Source organism: Tupaia chinensis, unplaced genomic scaffold, assembly GCF_000334495.1.
Source record: "Tupaia chinensis unplaced genomic scaffold, TupChi_1.0 Scaffold000112_1, whole genome shotgun sequence".
In the NCBI taxonomy this organism is placed as follows: Eukaryota; Metazoa; Chordata; class Mammalia; order Scandentia; family Tupaiidae; genus Tupaia; species Tupaia belangeri.
In genome coordinates this window covers 163,171-179,448 of record NW_006159576.1, presented here as the reverse complement: position 1 = coordinate 179,448, position 16,278 = coordinate 163,171, and the positions used below count along the sequence as shown (strand labels likewise).

Below are 16,278 nucleotides of genomic sequence, written 5' to 3'. Positions count from 1 at the left end.
CCAGCCGCCTCCACCATGCCACCCAAGTTCAGCCCCAATGAGATCAAAGTCATCAAAGCCGTGTACCTGAGGTACACTGGTGACGAACTTGGTGCAATGTCTGCCCTGGCCCCCAAGATCGGCCCCCTGGGTCTGTCTCCAAAAAAACATTGGTGATGACAATGCCAAGGCAACTGGTGACTGGAAGGGCCTGAGGATTACTGTGAAGCTGACCATTCCGAATAGGCAGGCCTAGATCGAAGTGGCACCTTCTGCCTCAGTGCTCATCATCAAAGCCCTCAAGGAACCACCAAGAGACAGAAAGAAGCAGAAGAATATCAAACATAGTGGAAACATCACTTTTGACGAGATTGTCAGCATTGCCCGACAGATGAGGCACCGGCCTTTGGCCAGAGAACTCTCTGGAACCATTAAAGACTCTGGGGACAGCCCAATCTGTATACTGCAATGTTGATGGCCACCACCCTCATGACATCATCGATGACATCAACAGTAGTGCAGTGGAATGCCCAGCTAGTTAAGAAGTACACAAGAAAACAACTCAATAAAGGATCATGTGACAACCAGGAAAAAAAAAAGGAGAAAGGGGATCAGCACATGACTGAGCCCTGTGGAGAGTGCGTCTCCCCACCTTTTTTGCGTACACATTTCCATTAGCAGTGATAATGGAGCATAATGGAGATAGGCTTAGTTGGCCGTGTACCTGTACCTCTAAAGGACATAGGATGAGATGTTTGTGAGGAGTATGGCAGAGAACCTACAATAGCTTTTAGCGAGATGGTCGCTCTTCTGAAATAGCAGAAGAAATGCACTAGTGTATAACTTAGGAAGAAGATAGTAATTCAGCCTGTAGTATGTTCAGCTTGAGAATCTCTGAGCCACCTAGATGGGTATGCCTGGGAAGCACTTGAAAATACTAGCCAGCAGGTCAAGAGGGAAATCTGGGTGGTGGAAAGAAGTGGAAATCATCAGCACCTGACTGGTAGTTGCAGACAAGGAAATGAAAAAGATAAGTGAGGGAAAACACGTGGTTAAGAAGAGGTTAAGTGTTTGCTCAAGGATAAAGTCATAGAGAACACTAAATTATGAGATAGGGAATCCTGAAATATAAAGAAATGAATGAGAAGGGTGGCAAAAGAAGATGAAAAATTTATGAAAGAAAAAAACTACATTAGAATCAACTTTTGAATTAGCCAATGGCCTGGTAGTTAAGGACACTGGATCCCATGTGATCAACTTCATGGTTGAAATCCTAGACCTGGCAGCTTCAGAAACATACCAGGCATGTGCACATGTGTGCCCAAAATTTAGAAAGGAGGGAGAGATGGAGGAGAAAGGATTGCAGCTTGACAGTGCCCCACAATAGGTGCCTTCTTGCTTTCTTTCTGTCTCTCTCCAGCAAGCACACATGCCCTGTGGCAAATTGAAAAAATAATCTATTTTCTTAAAACGAAATGGCAGACATAAGGGTATGTGCCCAATAATCTCTTATCCCTACTGCATAGGCATCAAGAAGAATATATTTACCAGTCACCCACTGCAGCTAGATGGGACCTTGGAACTGAGCACTGGCCCATGAAAAAGAGCAGGAGGTAGATGCTATGCTGCCTAGCTCTGAGCTGGGCCCCTAAAACATTACAGCCAATCCTTATGTATGCCATCATCTTCCTATCTTTGTGACAGGATGGAGAGCCACGGAGAAGAGTTTCCTGATCAGAAATATCCATATTGGGGGACCAGCAGTTGGCATAATGGCTATGTCACTGGACTCTCATGTAGTTGACCACATTTTGAGTACCAGCCCCAGTGGCTTAAACTCATGCCAGGCGCATGTGCGTGCGTGCCCAAGATCCCGAGAGGAGAATGGAGGAGAAGGAATTGTGGCATGGCACTCACCCCTGGGGAAATAATTTCTCACTTTCTGTCTCTCTCTCTCTGTCTTTCTGGTGAGTGCATGTGCCCTATAGCAAAACCCTTTCAAAAAAAAAAAAAGAAAAAAAGTAAAGAAAGAAATAGCCATATTGGACTTTGCTTAAGTGAGAAATAGGTTTTTATTGTGTTAATCTACTGAGATGTTGCGGTTATTTGTTATGTGAGGAGTATTCAAAAAGTTCCCTGAAAATGCATTAAAGAAACTATGTGTGGATTTCAGGGTTTTTTTGCACCAGGATATACTCATATTTTAATTCCTTTTTCCCTTAAACTCTTTGATGTTCCTTTGTAGAAGTTAATATATCTTGATCTATACAATAGTTTAAAAATATTTTTAAATAGGGTTAATGTCATTTGAAGTGGTACTTTCGGTATTGCTGACACACTTTACAAGAACAGCCATCTAACAATATACATCCTCCAAGACACTTTACATGCTGTTATTTGAAGCAAGGGTCATTGGAATGGCATCAACATCTTAAATTTATGTTTAAAACAGACTAATAATAGATGGAGGAACAAAAGGTTGATACATGCATACACTTGACACTCTTGTCCTGATTGTTACAAGCAATCAAGAATACTAAAGTGCCTTTTCTCAACTACCCTCTTGCTGCCATCGAGACTATAGTGTAGAACAACCACAAAAATCCTTAATGTCAAGGACTCTTCACACTTGTATTTTCTCTTTTATAGAAAGTCTAATCAATGGCTTGCTATCACAGCAGAAGCTTCCTAACCCCAGGATTATAAACTAAGCATAGTATAATATGTACCTGAATGTAGAAAGCAACAAGGACACACAGGAAGTTCCTTCCAAGTCAGTCCCTGGACTAATAGAAAAGGCCTGAAAGATCGCTTGAGGAATTATGCCCTACTGAGGGATTATGTTGCAGAAAGGAAGTTCAACCACAGAAAGGGATTTAGGCAAAAATTAACTGTAGAATTAAAGCCCAAAATATAAAATAGAGCCACACTAATATAAATAGTTGATGAAACAAATAAATAAATTGGGGAGAAGAGATAAATCTCCTATATAAAATAAAGTTCTGAATAGATACTTTCCCCTTCAAAAAGTGGATTAGGGGTCAGCCAATGATATGATGGTCAAGACAGCTGGATCCCAGATGACCAACTATGTGGTTTGAGACCTGGACCCAGTAGTTTGAAAAACATACCAGATGTATGTGCAGATATGCCCAAAATCCAGAGTGGAAAATGGAGGAAAACGGGTTGTGGCATGGCTATTTCCCTGGGGGATGCTTTACTATTTTCTCTCTATCTTTTTCTCTCTGGTGAGCACATGTATCATATAGCAAAATTTTAAAAAATTTTAAAATCTATTTTAAAGGTGAAACATACTTTCTCACCCCTTAAGTATGGATTATGCTAAAGGAAAAGTTTACAGTGGAAAAATCTGGCAAATGCTGCCTCAGCCAGGTGTTAAATTAATATTATCAGTGATATGTCATGTTGATAACATTCCTTACTTGATATGATGCTGTGTTCCATATTGCTAAAGGAATGTGTGCTCAAGGGGGGGGGAAGGGAGGGTCAGCTGTAGATTTTAAGGAAACATAGAAATAAATACATAAAGACATACAAGTAGAGAAAAGCAGGGATTAGGTGGTCTCAACTTCTCTGATGGAAGGCCCCATGACCCTGAACTGTTTTCAGGTTTATTCTCTTAAAGGGCAGAAAATGGGATAAGGGGAAGTGGAATGCAAAGCCAGTTGTTTTCATATGTAATTCGGCTGAAGATGCAAAGACACCTGGCATCATGTAGTTCTATTGTAAGTTTTCTCTGATCTTCTCAGGCCAATTCTATGAACACATATAGCTTCCTTTAAGCTGATACTGCTTTCCAGTTTCAGAACACAGAGGCAACTAGCCTATTCACATGTTAATGGTGTTTATTGCCCTTCATATGACTGCCATAGAGCCTCATTTCTGCATATGTCTAAAGGTCACCATGTTTGCTTAGATTCAGGCCATTCCCTGCAATACACTGTGTCCTTGTCAAAGAACAGCACTTCCCCTCTGTGGTCTTCCTTCTGAGTTAGGGTTTTTTCTAATGGCATTCTAGGAGATACTCTTCACAAGAATAAAGATAGTAATAGTAAGGAAGGCTAATATTATGACATCTACTTTATATACATAATCTTATTTAAGCCTCAGAAAAACCCTATGAGCAAGAATAATTATTATTCTAATTATATGGATGAGGTTTCTGAAGGTTGGAGAGAGAACTTGCCAAAGTTCATAGACCTAATAACTGATGGAACTGAAATGAAAAGTAAGAGCACTCTTCCCTTGTAACTATTAATTTTTTTATAATATCATTCAAGGGACCAGCCAATAGTGTAATGGTTGCTGGACTCCCATGTAGGCGACCACAGTTTAAGTCCCAGACCTGGCAACTTGAAACTCATGCTGAGAACATATGCCTGCATGCCTAAGATCCCAAGATGAGTATGTAGGAGAAGGGATTAGGGTGTGGCCATCCTCCTGGGGGGTGATTTCTTGCTTTCTGTCTCTGGCTCTCTGGTGAGCACACGTGTCCTATAGCAAAAATCTCCCTCTTAAAAAAATTATAATTTAAAAAGAATTGTTTAAATTCTCTCTCTCTCTCTCTCTCTCTCTTTTTTAAAGGGACAAGCAGATGGCACAATGGTTATATTGCTGGACTCCCATGTAGTTGACTGCAGTTCAAGTTCCAGACCCAGAGGCTTAAATTCACTCTGGGTATGTGTGCATGCATGCCCAAAATTCCAAGAGGAGAATGGAGAAGAAGGGATTGTGTCATGACCATCCCCCTGAGGGGGGTTATTTTTCACTTTCTGTCTCTCTCTGTCTTTCCAGGGAGTACAAGCACCCTATAGTAAAAACCTCTCAAAAACAAACAAGCAAACAAAACAAATAAAGAAAAATAAGAAAAGTTACTGTTTAGATATTTTTCAAGTTTATTTATTGAGTTCTCCTATATGAGACACACACACATAGAGAAACGGAGAGATAGCATTGCTAACAAGTTCCTCAGATTGTGATCCACTCCCAAGCCAGTCAGTCCCAGATTCTGGGCACATAAATACCTAGTATTTTCAGGAGGTCTGGACACGAACCTGAAAAGGTCCCACTTAGGTCAGCCTCATATTGGTGCGCAACTGCTGTGCTGCTCTCTGGCCCCTACTGCTTAAATTTGGGCAAGGATGAAGATCAGTCAAACTTTCCAAGTGGATTTATAGAGCTTCTCATTGGAATATGTCTTGAGTTCTATTTTCCATCTCCCCTTTGATCATGATAAAAATAAGTTGTATCTTTGCAGACATGCACATATTGCATTATTTTTCAGACTTTAATCTTAATATCTTAAGAATCTCAATATTTTAATTATAATACTGTAATCTTAATATTTAAGAGCTAAAGCTTTTTTGTGTACTGAACTTCCTTCTTTCCTTATTTTGTTAATAATCTTCTCTCTGTTTGGAACATTCTTCTCTTTTCTCCGCTTTGTTAACGCTTTATCTTTACAAACCCTCCTACAGTGTTGATCAGTTACATCTCCATAATCATTAGTTCAGGCTTACATGGCTCTACACTGAATACTCATCCTATATTAGTTTCCATGGCTGCTATAACAATTTAGCACACACAGTGGCTTACAATAATATGAATTGATTGTCTTGTAGTTTTGTAGTTTTGTAGTCCAAAATAGATCTAATTGGGCGAGAAGCAAGGTGTCAACAGGGCCAAGTTCCTTCTGGAGACTCTAGGGCGGAATATTCTTTATCTTTTCCATTGACTAGAGTCCCTCTACCTTCCTTAGTTTGTGGCCCTCTCCATCATTTTCAAAGCCAGCAACACAACATCTTCAAATCTCTGTGGAGCTGACTCCATGATTTGGTGTTAAAGTAGCTGGATCCCATGTAGGCAGCCAGGGAGTTTGAGTCCCAGATGTGACAACTTGGGAAACACTATGAACACTCTTTGGGTATGCACACACCCAAAATCTCCAAAGGAGGGAGAGATGGAGGAGAAGGAATTGTGGTGTGATCATATTCTACAGGGAGTACTTTCTCACTTTCACTTTCTGTCTTGCTCTGGCACATATACATGCCATCTGGCAAAAATTTTAAAGAAAAAAGAAAAATGTCTCTGTGACTATGTATGGCCCTGCTATCTCCCTCTTTCACTTGCAAGGATATTTCTAATTACACTGAAACTACCAAATTTATCTACTCACCCCAAAGTCAGCTGATTAGCAAACTTACTTTCATATCTACCTTAATTCCTCCTTGTCATGTACCGTAGCATAGTTTTAGAGGTTTTAGGTAATCAGGACATAGATGTATGAGGGGTACCTAGGTATGCGGCCTACCACATATCCCTTCTGTCTCATCAGATGAACCCACTTCTTCTTTGAGAAAAAAATGGTCAAGTCTATCTGACACCAGCTCTCTGAAGTTTTCATTTACAACCACTAATTAATCTTTTTTCTGTAGTCATTGTCTTAGAAGATATCCTTTCAGTTCAAGTAAAATTTCTCCACCATTAATCCTCTATCCTGTGTCTTTCTCTCATTTATATGTTTACTCTTTCTATGGACTTTTCTCCCATGCAACATTTAAATACACTCACTTCCTTTACACTTGGAAAGAAATCTCCCCTGAACCTTTGGCCTTTTCTGCCATTCCATTCTTAAATGGCAGTTCATATTTAGACTTTGCTTGATATATGTCATCTATTTTAGGGTTTTCTATTCCTTTCCATCAATATATATGTCTTCTCTTATACCAATATCAGATTGTTTTTATGACTGTAATGTTATAATAACTCTTGAAGTCAGGTAATGTATATTCTCTCATTTCTTTACAGTGCAAAATTGCTTTCACTGATTTAGGTTCTTTACGTTTACTTGTAAATTTTACAATCATCTTGTTAGGCTGTCCCTGTGACCTAATGATTAAGGGAGTCAGATCTCACATGGCGCACCATGGTTTGAATCCCAGTCCTGTTGGCTTGAAAAACATGCTAGCTGCATGTGCAGGTGTGCCCTAAATCCTTATAGGATGGAGGAATTGAGCAGAAGTGCTTGTGCTATGACCACTCCCCATCAGAGGGGTGCTTTTTTCCTCTCTCTTTCTCTCTCTTCCTCTTTGGATTTCTCTGGAAAGTGCATGTGCCCTCTGGCAAATTAAAAAACAAGAGAGAGAACTGAAGATTTTCTGCCCAGACTTCACCCTCCTAACCCTAAGATCTAGACAGGCCAATCTCAATCCATCTACATTTGAGTTCTGAATGGCCCTTGTCAGGGACTAGGACAATTGAAAATTTTCTGCCCAGACTTCACCCTCATACCCCAAGATTTAGGTCAGAGTAATCCTCAATCCCCAGGGAAACTGCTACACAAAGGGAGAAAAATCGAACTGCAGAGAGATTTCATAATGCATCCTCCTGCATGCTTCTGAACATTCACATTTAATTCCAAAAATTAGGAAAAAATGTATAATCTATCAGATAACCAGAAACCATCACAGTGGCAAAAGAAATATGAAATGCCAAGAAAGTATCTCTCCCCCAAAGGAAAAGAGCAATTCCTCATCCTAAGTAGACAATACAAGGGAACTCATGGAAATGTTAGGTAAAGAATGTAGACTATTCATAATGACAAAGCTAACAGAGATGCAAGAGACACAACAAAGAGATACAACAAATTCCAGAAAATGCAGGAGAAGAGAGACAATGAGTTGCAGAAGGTGAGGAAGTTCTTGCATGATCTCAAAGAGAAAATACACACCATAAAAAATGAATCAAATGAAACTGTTAGAGATTAAAGCTATAATACAGAAAATCAAAACCTCCCTTGAAAGTATTAAAAGCAGATTAGATCATGAAGATTGAGTCTCAGATGTAGAAGACAGAATCTCTGCCATAGAAAAATTCACGATGAAGACTGAGAAAATAGCCACAAAAAATGAGAATAATATATGAGAAATACTAGATACCATTAAATGTCTAACATCTGGATTATTGGTATCCCAGAAGGTGGAGAGACTAATAAGGGTAACAATAATCTATTCCATGAAATCCTGGAAGAAAACTTTCCAAACCTAGAGAAGCATTCAAATATCCAGACCCAAGAAATACAAAAGACCCCACATAGAATCACCACAAGAAGATCTTCTCCAAGGCACATTATAGCCAGATTGGCCAAAACCACAGACAGAAAGAGACAAGATACTAAAATTGGCAAGAGAGAAATGTCAAGTTACTTTCAAAGAATATTCCATCAGGCTAACATTGTACTTCTCGTTGGAATCATTACAAGTAAAGAAAGAATGGGAAAATATATTCCAAGTATTAAGTGAAAAACAATTTCAACCAAGAATACTGTACCTGCAAGATTATCCTTCATATGGGAAGAGAAGACAAAAACATTCTCAGATAAACAAAATCTCAAAGAATTTACCAACACCAGAACATCTCTCCAAGAAGTTCTGAAGGGAGTGCTATACTAGGAAAACTAAAGTCAGACACACAGAAACAAGAGTTCAAAAACAACTAAGAAAATGGCCAACTTAATGGTAGGGACAAGTCTGGAGTTGAATGTTATCTTCCATAGCTCTGGAAAAATCAATAATAACATTGAGTGCCAACTTCCAGAATTTAAACAGAAAGATCAGAGCACAGTAACACTGCAAATTCAACAGAAGAGAGATTAATTACATGAGACAGAACTAGTGAAATAGAATTTTATAGGGACCAGCAGTTGGCTTAATGGCAATGTTGCTGGATTCTCATGTAGTCAACCGGTTCGAGTCCCAGACCGGGTGGCTTAAATTCACATGGGGCACATGTGCGTGCATGCCCAAGATCCCAAGAGGAGAGAGGAAGAGAAGGGATTATGGTGTGGCCATCCCTCCCTGGGTGTGGGGTGTGATTTCTTGCTTTCTGTCTCTCTGTCTCTCTGTCTCTCTCTGTCTTTGTGGCAAGCATGTGCCCTATAGCAAAAACCTCTCAAAAAAAAAAAAAGGAAGAAAGAAAGAAAAATAGAATTTTATGACTTTTGACTAAAAAATTACTGATTTTCTTCTATGCTTTATTTTCTAGATTTAAGGATTTTTGTCTTCTCTTGAACTGTTGATAGGTTCATCTACCTACTGTTTGAATGGAATTGTAAACTTTTTCCTGGCTTTCAGTCTTAAGCAAACTTCTCTTAACATTTTTTAACTTTGATCTATTAGAACTTAATTCTTGAAATTAAAAAACACATAAAAATACCTATTTAATGACTACAGTAAGCTATATAGCCCCAGCTAGGTGCTACTTTATAGTATGTTCAGTCTATTCACTGAGGTTTATGCCTAAAGTCAGACATGTGTTGATAGATGTGTGTATATAAGCTGCACTTGCAATTGAAAGTATTTAGATTAATTAAGATCTTTTGTGAATCAATAAAATGCATGTGTGTGTGTGTGAGGGGGAAGGTATGGAAAGTAACTGTAGATACCAGAAACAGTGTGGGAGTGGGAGGAGGGTAGGAAATGCCAGAGGATGAGAGGTAATAAATGAAGGTAGGGGGAAGAAGCAAAATATATAAGAAACAAGAAATGGAAAATTATTTGTTGACAATGACACATATGGCAATATCCTTGATTGAGCCAATATACAGTGTATTCTGGATGGAAAATATCATTTTGTATACTGTAATGATGTACATTGAATGAATGTAAATAAATAAATTAAAAAAAAAGAGAAATGTTCAATAGTCATTAGGTAAATAAGGATTACAAGGAAAAAATTTCTAATTTACACACATTAATTGACAAAAAATGGAAGGATAGATGATAGCAACTCTGTTGAGAATATGAAATATTATTTTTTAAGCTACTGGAGCCAGGATTCAAACCATGCAGGATCAAGCCTCCTTAACCACTAGGCTATGGCACTGCCCCTCCCATATATATATATACACACACACACACACACACACATATATATATATACACACACACACAAACACACATATATATATTTACACACACACACTACTGTGGGTATAGTATAGTTTGTTTGTTTTTTAATATTTGACTACAATGTGTAATGATCATCTATAACCTTTTTGATTGTTATTGTTGCCAGAGGGTGCAAGCATTTTCCAGAAAGAGAGCACTTCCCAGTGAAACATGGTCATGCCACAATCCTCTTTCCTGGTTTCTCGATTCCGTCAGGATTTTAGGCACGCAGACACATGTGCCTGATGTTTTTCAGGCTGCCGGGTCCAGGACTCTAACCGCATGGCTTGCCATACCGGATTCCCAGCTCCTTGACAACCAGGCCATGGACTGGATCAACAATTACATTTCTATTGGAAAGGAATTTTCAGTCAGATAAGTAAATTCCAGAGAAAGAGAGAGAGAGAGTCCCTCTTCGTACTTGGGATGGGAGAGGAGACCTCTCAGTATGTCAAAGTGCCATCTTTTTGGTATTGGTTTCTGTGCCCTGACAAGGCCTTTGGGGAACCTATGGTGATGGCACGTAAAAGAGCAAAGGAAATCTCCCTCACTTTGAAGGTTCTACTGGAAGTTACTGATGACAGGCAGATTAATAAGAGAAAGACATGCAGATTTATTTTAATGTATATGTTTATATATGGGAGCTATACAAATGATGAACTCAAAGAGGAGTCAGCTGGCTGTGGCTTCAACTTACCCACTTGAAAGGATAGAGGAAAAAGGGAGTGCAGGCTATTTTAGAGTAAATAATTTTTTTTTTTTTTGGAGAGATTTTTCACTGTAGGGCGCGTGCGCTCGCCAGACAGACAGAGAGAGACATAGAGACAGAAAGCGAGAAATCACCCCCCCAGGGGGGATGGTCACGCCGCAATCCCTTCTCCTCCATTCTCCTCTCGGGATCTTGGGCACGCACGCACACGCGCCCGGCGTGAGTTTTAAGCCACCGGGTCCGGGACACGAACCGCGGTCGACTACGTGGGAGTCCAGCGACATAGCCATTACGCTAACTGCTGGTTCCCAAGAGTAAATAATTTTTAAGGGGAAAGAATGGGTCCAATGTTCAGACAATATGGAGTAAATTATCCTTCTTGGAAGCTGGATGGGCCTTTAAGATGGGCAATAGATCCTGACTAAACCCGTCCAGGTGTATGGAAATTACACAATCTCCCTTCTGGCAATGTAAGTTTAATGAAATCTCAGGGACAGGACTGAGATTTTTTTTGTTGATCAGTCCCATCTACAGGCCAATCACAGAGTAGCAAAGTCAAGTCCTTCCCTGCACTTTGGAATAAAAAGAGAACCAAAGGTGACCTAGAGGGACTGGTTATGTAGCCTCATTGTTAGGGGATCCAGATCACTTGTGGCTGACCATGGTTCCAGTACTGGTGCTTGCCCCAACCCGCAGGACAGTTGAACAGGTACCTAGGGGGGGAGAGTGAGAAAAGGGACCCACAAACAGACACACAGAGTGGAGATAAGACAAGGTGCTGATCAAGTCTCGTTTATTAAGGAAGATAGTGAGCTTATATACAGGCTGGTGGGCACTGATTGGTTGCCCGAAATGCAAATGAGGTAATAGCATGAGCCAGTCATTGGTGTGGGTGGGTCTCTCCCATTGCCTAGAAACCCTACTGCCCCACCGGGAGAACGGTTGGTCACATGATTTTTGAGAACCGGTTTGCTCAATGAGCAAGTGAAACCTAACGGTTTCTAAGATGGCGGATAGCTCTTAAGATGGTGGATAGCTCTCAAAATGGCTTCCGTAAGCAGTGCCCTCCACATGTCCCCCTTTTATATTTTTTCCAAAGAGAGGAGAAAAACCTGGGGAAATTGTGCCTGTCTTAGGTTGGAGTCATTTATCGAGTCACACGTCCATCCTTACCAGTCATTGGAGAATCCCATAGCTATGATGGGTTTCCTGTCTTAGGTGGAAGGACTCAACAGCTTCAAGGACTCTCTCACCCATCTTTGGCTAACCGATTCAACGCCTCGGGCAGGAGCATGATTTAGGCTCCACAATACTCCATCTCCAGATTGTGGTAGTGGACTTGGTTAGGCTCCATTTTCAATGAGTAATTGATTTGGCATTTAAGGAAAGCCATGAGCTTATTAAAGAGAACAGACCCCAAAGAGCAAACAATCAGCAAACAGAGAATCGGATGAAGGAAAGGGAGTGAATATGGGAGAAAGTGGAGTAAATATGGGAGAAGTCCATTCCATGTAGTTAAGAAGGGGTTATCGGTGAGTTGTTTTCTTCATTCAGGAAGATTTTCTTGTAGTTGGTTGAGCTTGTCATGAATGATGCTGGACTTGTTGGCGTAAAAGCAGCAGCGTTCCTGTAAAGCAAGAGAGAAACACCCCTCCCCCCCCATTCTGCCAAGAGAAGGTCTAACCCACGTCTGATTTGGAGTACTACTTTTGTAAAGGAGTCTAACTGGTCTTGAGGTCCACCCCCATCAGAGATGAGGGGAGGAGCAGTTAAGTTCCAACAAAGGGTTTTCCTTTGGTTATCAAGTGTGCAGGGCTCTTCAAGGTGGCTCAAGATGTCTGAAGTTCCTGCCGATCCTGAAAAGGTTTTAATCTGTGTAGCTGTGAAATAAGTTTTATTATCATGAATGTATGTGGTAGCATGACTGTAGCAAGAGGCATGAAGTGTGAATTTGAATGTCGTACAGGTGCATTGAGCAGGGGTAGAAGAGGAGGAGACAATGGGTGCATTAATGCAATACCAAGTAGAGGGTTGTTGTTGGAGATATGCGGTGTGTCCAGAACATAGGACGTTGAGAGTGGTGTGAAGGAAATATGGGTCATCTTACCACCTGTGCATGTGCAAGGAGCGTTTCATTCAAGGAACTTTTGGGTTTTGCCAGGGTCAAAACCAGCAGCGATAGTGTCGAAGAGACAAAGCAGGATCAGGTATTTAAGAAGAATCTTCATCTTTTTGATCTCTGGAAGAAGAGAGAGGTATCTCAGGGTTTTCATCATCCCTGGATGAATTACTAGCATTTCAATCAATCTGTTTGACCAATCTTTCTGGTAGCCAACAAGCAGCATCCAGTTTTTGAGAATAAATGCAGACAGACCCTCTGCCCCAGATAAGGACAGGGTCCGGACCATTCCATGTATTGTCCAGAGGATCTTTCCACAAAACTGTGGTAAATTTTGTTCTGGCAGTTGAATGCCAGAAGCGCTCAGCAGCTGAGCTTCCATCTTTATCAAGTGTCAGAAAATTTAGGACAAAAAGTGTATGTGCTAGAAGATTTTTTGGTGAGCCTTTGGTTTGCAAAAGCGCTCCCTTTTTTAGGTTTTGGAGAGTATTCTTTAAGGAAAGATGAGCACATTCAATAATGCCTTGTCCCTGGGGATTGTATGGAATCCCCGTGACATGTTTAATGTGGAGTTGTTTACAAAAAGAGACAAAATTTTATTTGTTTTAATTTGTTGAGGTTTGCTTACAACAGAGAGCAAGGCAAGTACTTGAGAACTAATATGTTTACCGGCCTCGCTGGTTTGTGCCGTGGCAAAAATAAAACTGCTGAAGGTATCCTCAGTTACATGAACATATTTAGTAGTATCAAATTTAGGGACATCAGTGACATCCATTTGCCACAATGTATTAGGCATAAGGCCTCTGGGATTAATGTCTAGGTGTAGCGTAGGCAAAAGGGTAAGACCCGCTGGACATTGTTTTACAATTTGTCAGGCCTGTTCCCGAGTAATTTTAAACATGAGACGAAGAGTGTGAGAATTTAAATGATGTAATTGATGGGCAGCAACAGCATCTGAAAGGTTTGTGTCAGTTTGAGTGGAAGTCAGAAAGGAATGTCTTGTAGCCAGATTAGCGCAGCGATTGCCTTCAGTGAGAGGACCAGGTAAATCTGTATGTGCATGTAAATGGCCAATATAAAAAGAAGGTTTTGTTTTTAATGAGAGACTGGAGTTAGAGGAAAAACTGTGTGGCCCGAGCAAGTTGTGTAATTTGTGTCGCAGTTTCCAGAAGTCGTAGGGACATAGTGATATAAGCACTATCATTGTACACGGTCAATGGCTTTTTAGGAAAAGCAGAGAAAATTGTAACATTTGTAGCTCAACAAACTGAGCTGATATTGAGAATGTTGTAAATGTAACTTGCTTAATCAGAGAGAGAACAAAAAGCACTGTATAGGTGGTGGAACAGAGGGCCAGTTCTGTACTTCCTGGCGTTGTTCTGGAGAGGTCTGAAATAAATTGTTGTTGTTTACAGAACAAACTCAAGTGTTTCAAAAGCTTGTTTTAGGTCTGGGGGCTTGGGGCGGCCCCCCTGTTTTTGTTTCTCTGATTATGGTTAAGTGGCCTGCCATAAATGTCAGTTTTGGATTGGTACTCATTAGTGAGGTGGCATCCCCTTTGGCATTTACTGCACAGTTCAAGAGGTTGATTTTGTTTTTGACCACCATTGTTTTTTATTTTACAATGTTTTGCCATATGTCCCGGCTGACCACAATTGAAACAATTGTTTCTATTGTTACAGTTAAGGAATTGGTGGACAGTATACCCTTGAAAGGCGGCGGCAATAGTCAATCCTTGTTGGTGTGCCAATTGTTTAACAAAATCAGTACCTGTATCAGTTAAATCTCTCTTAGTAGGAAGTTTTGTCCAAGCTCTCATGGCTGCCGTATGAATTTGAGCAAATAGCCCTGGATCATATTTTATTGGATTGTCACTATTTGCATAATTGCCTTCTCCCAATAGCATCTCTGTTGTCCAGCCATTGTTGGCCTGGGCATTATGGCGTGCGATCTCCCTGCAAACCTCAACATACTTTGATTTCTAAAGTAAGTAATCTCCCCCAGAGAGCGTAGCATGGGCCAATGTTTGCCAATCCATTGGTGTAAACCAATTGTCTGCCACCGACTCAACTATGGCTAAAGTATATGGAGCTGTAGCTCCATATTGAGCAACTGCTGTTTTAATTTCTTTTATAATATTAAAATCAAAGGCACGTAGGTGGCGCCATGCTTGCCCTTGTGCATCTGTGTCTTCTGTTACTGGAAAGGCTTCCCGTTCCTCAAGGTCTGTCAGTGTTGTAATTTTTGAGCTGGTTTAAGTTTTACACCAGGAGTAAGAGTGGGCTGATAGCGATTTTGCGAGGAAGCCGTACTTTTAGATTTACCCACTTTCAGTTTTTCTAATCGTGAAATCAATTCTTGATGTTCTTCTTCTAACTGACTATGTTCCTTAAGTTGTTTGATCTCAGCCCGAACTTCCGCCCTAGGATCAATAAGAGGCATCGCCAAAGATGGCGCAGATGCCACCAAGTAGTAAGATGGCAGTCGTTTTTTGAAAGGCGGCCATTTTGAATTGTTGTACTCGGCGGCCTCCGTTTCTAAAGTTTCTTTCTCAGGCGGCCATTTTGGAGTGTTATACGCAGCAGCCTTTGTTTCTAAAGTTTCTTCCTCAGAATCAGCCAATTGATCATCTGAATGAGTTTTAAGGTTTGTAAGAGATGGATATAATTTTTTCTGAGGCTTTGTAGGGTTTATAACTTCCTCATTGACTCTCGATTTTTTAAGTTGTTTTGGCCTGACATCTGGTTGTTTATTAGAATTTACTATTTCTTCCTCGCTATCTAAGGAAATTAGATCTTCTTCTTTTGTTTCAGTGTCTTTTGTAGTTTCAGGGTCTTTTGTAGTCTCCATGACGTCATCACTAATTAGTTCCTGAAATTTTTCTTTTTGCATAATTTGTACCCCCTCCTCAACAACTGCCGCAATTCTGGGGTCTGTTGGGTGGAACCCAATTATTTCATTTCTTAAACTCCAATAAGAAAAGGCTATTACTGGGACCTTTTCCAGGCCGAATGTGACATAGTAATCTTTTAAAGCATCACCTACCCTCTTCCACCTTGTTTCATCAATAGTACCTTCTTGAGGAAACCAGGAACACACCTCTTTTAAAAAAATTGAAAAAAGAAAGTAATTGTTTGATCTTAATCTTAACTCCGCGTGTCTGAAGGGCATCATTAAGCCCCTGAACAAATAATTCATGCTTACTCATTTGCTGCCCCATATCTGCACACTAAAATGTTAGTAAGTAATCTCTGTATTACTTATTGGGATGATCTTGCGCCATCCCTTCCACCTTTACCAGTGCTAGTCTTTGTTCTCGGTGCACTTCACCTTGATCCTCTTGGCCCAGACCCCACGTCCAGGCGCCACATGCCTGACATGACATTCGAAACCTGGGGGAGGAGAGTGAGAAAAGGGACCCACACACAGACACACAGAGTGGAGACAAGACGAGGTGCTGATCAAGTCTTGTCTTTTAAGGAAGAATAGTGAGCTTATATACA

General features: G+C 40.5%; 1 pseudogene; it reads left to right on the top strand.

The window, feature by feature from the left end:
- LOC102486531 (60S ribosomal protein L12 pseudogene) lies at positions 1–578 on the top strand (annotated as a pseudogene).
- The last annotated feature ends 15,700 nt before the right edge of the window (positions 579–16,278 follow it).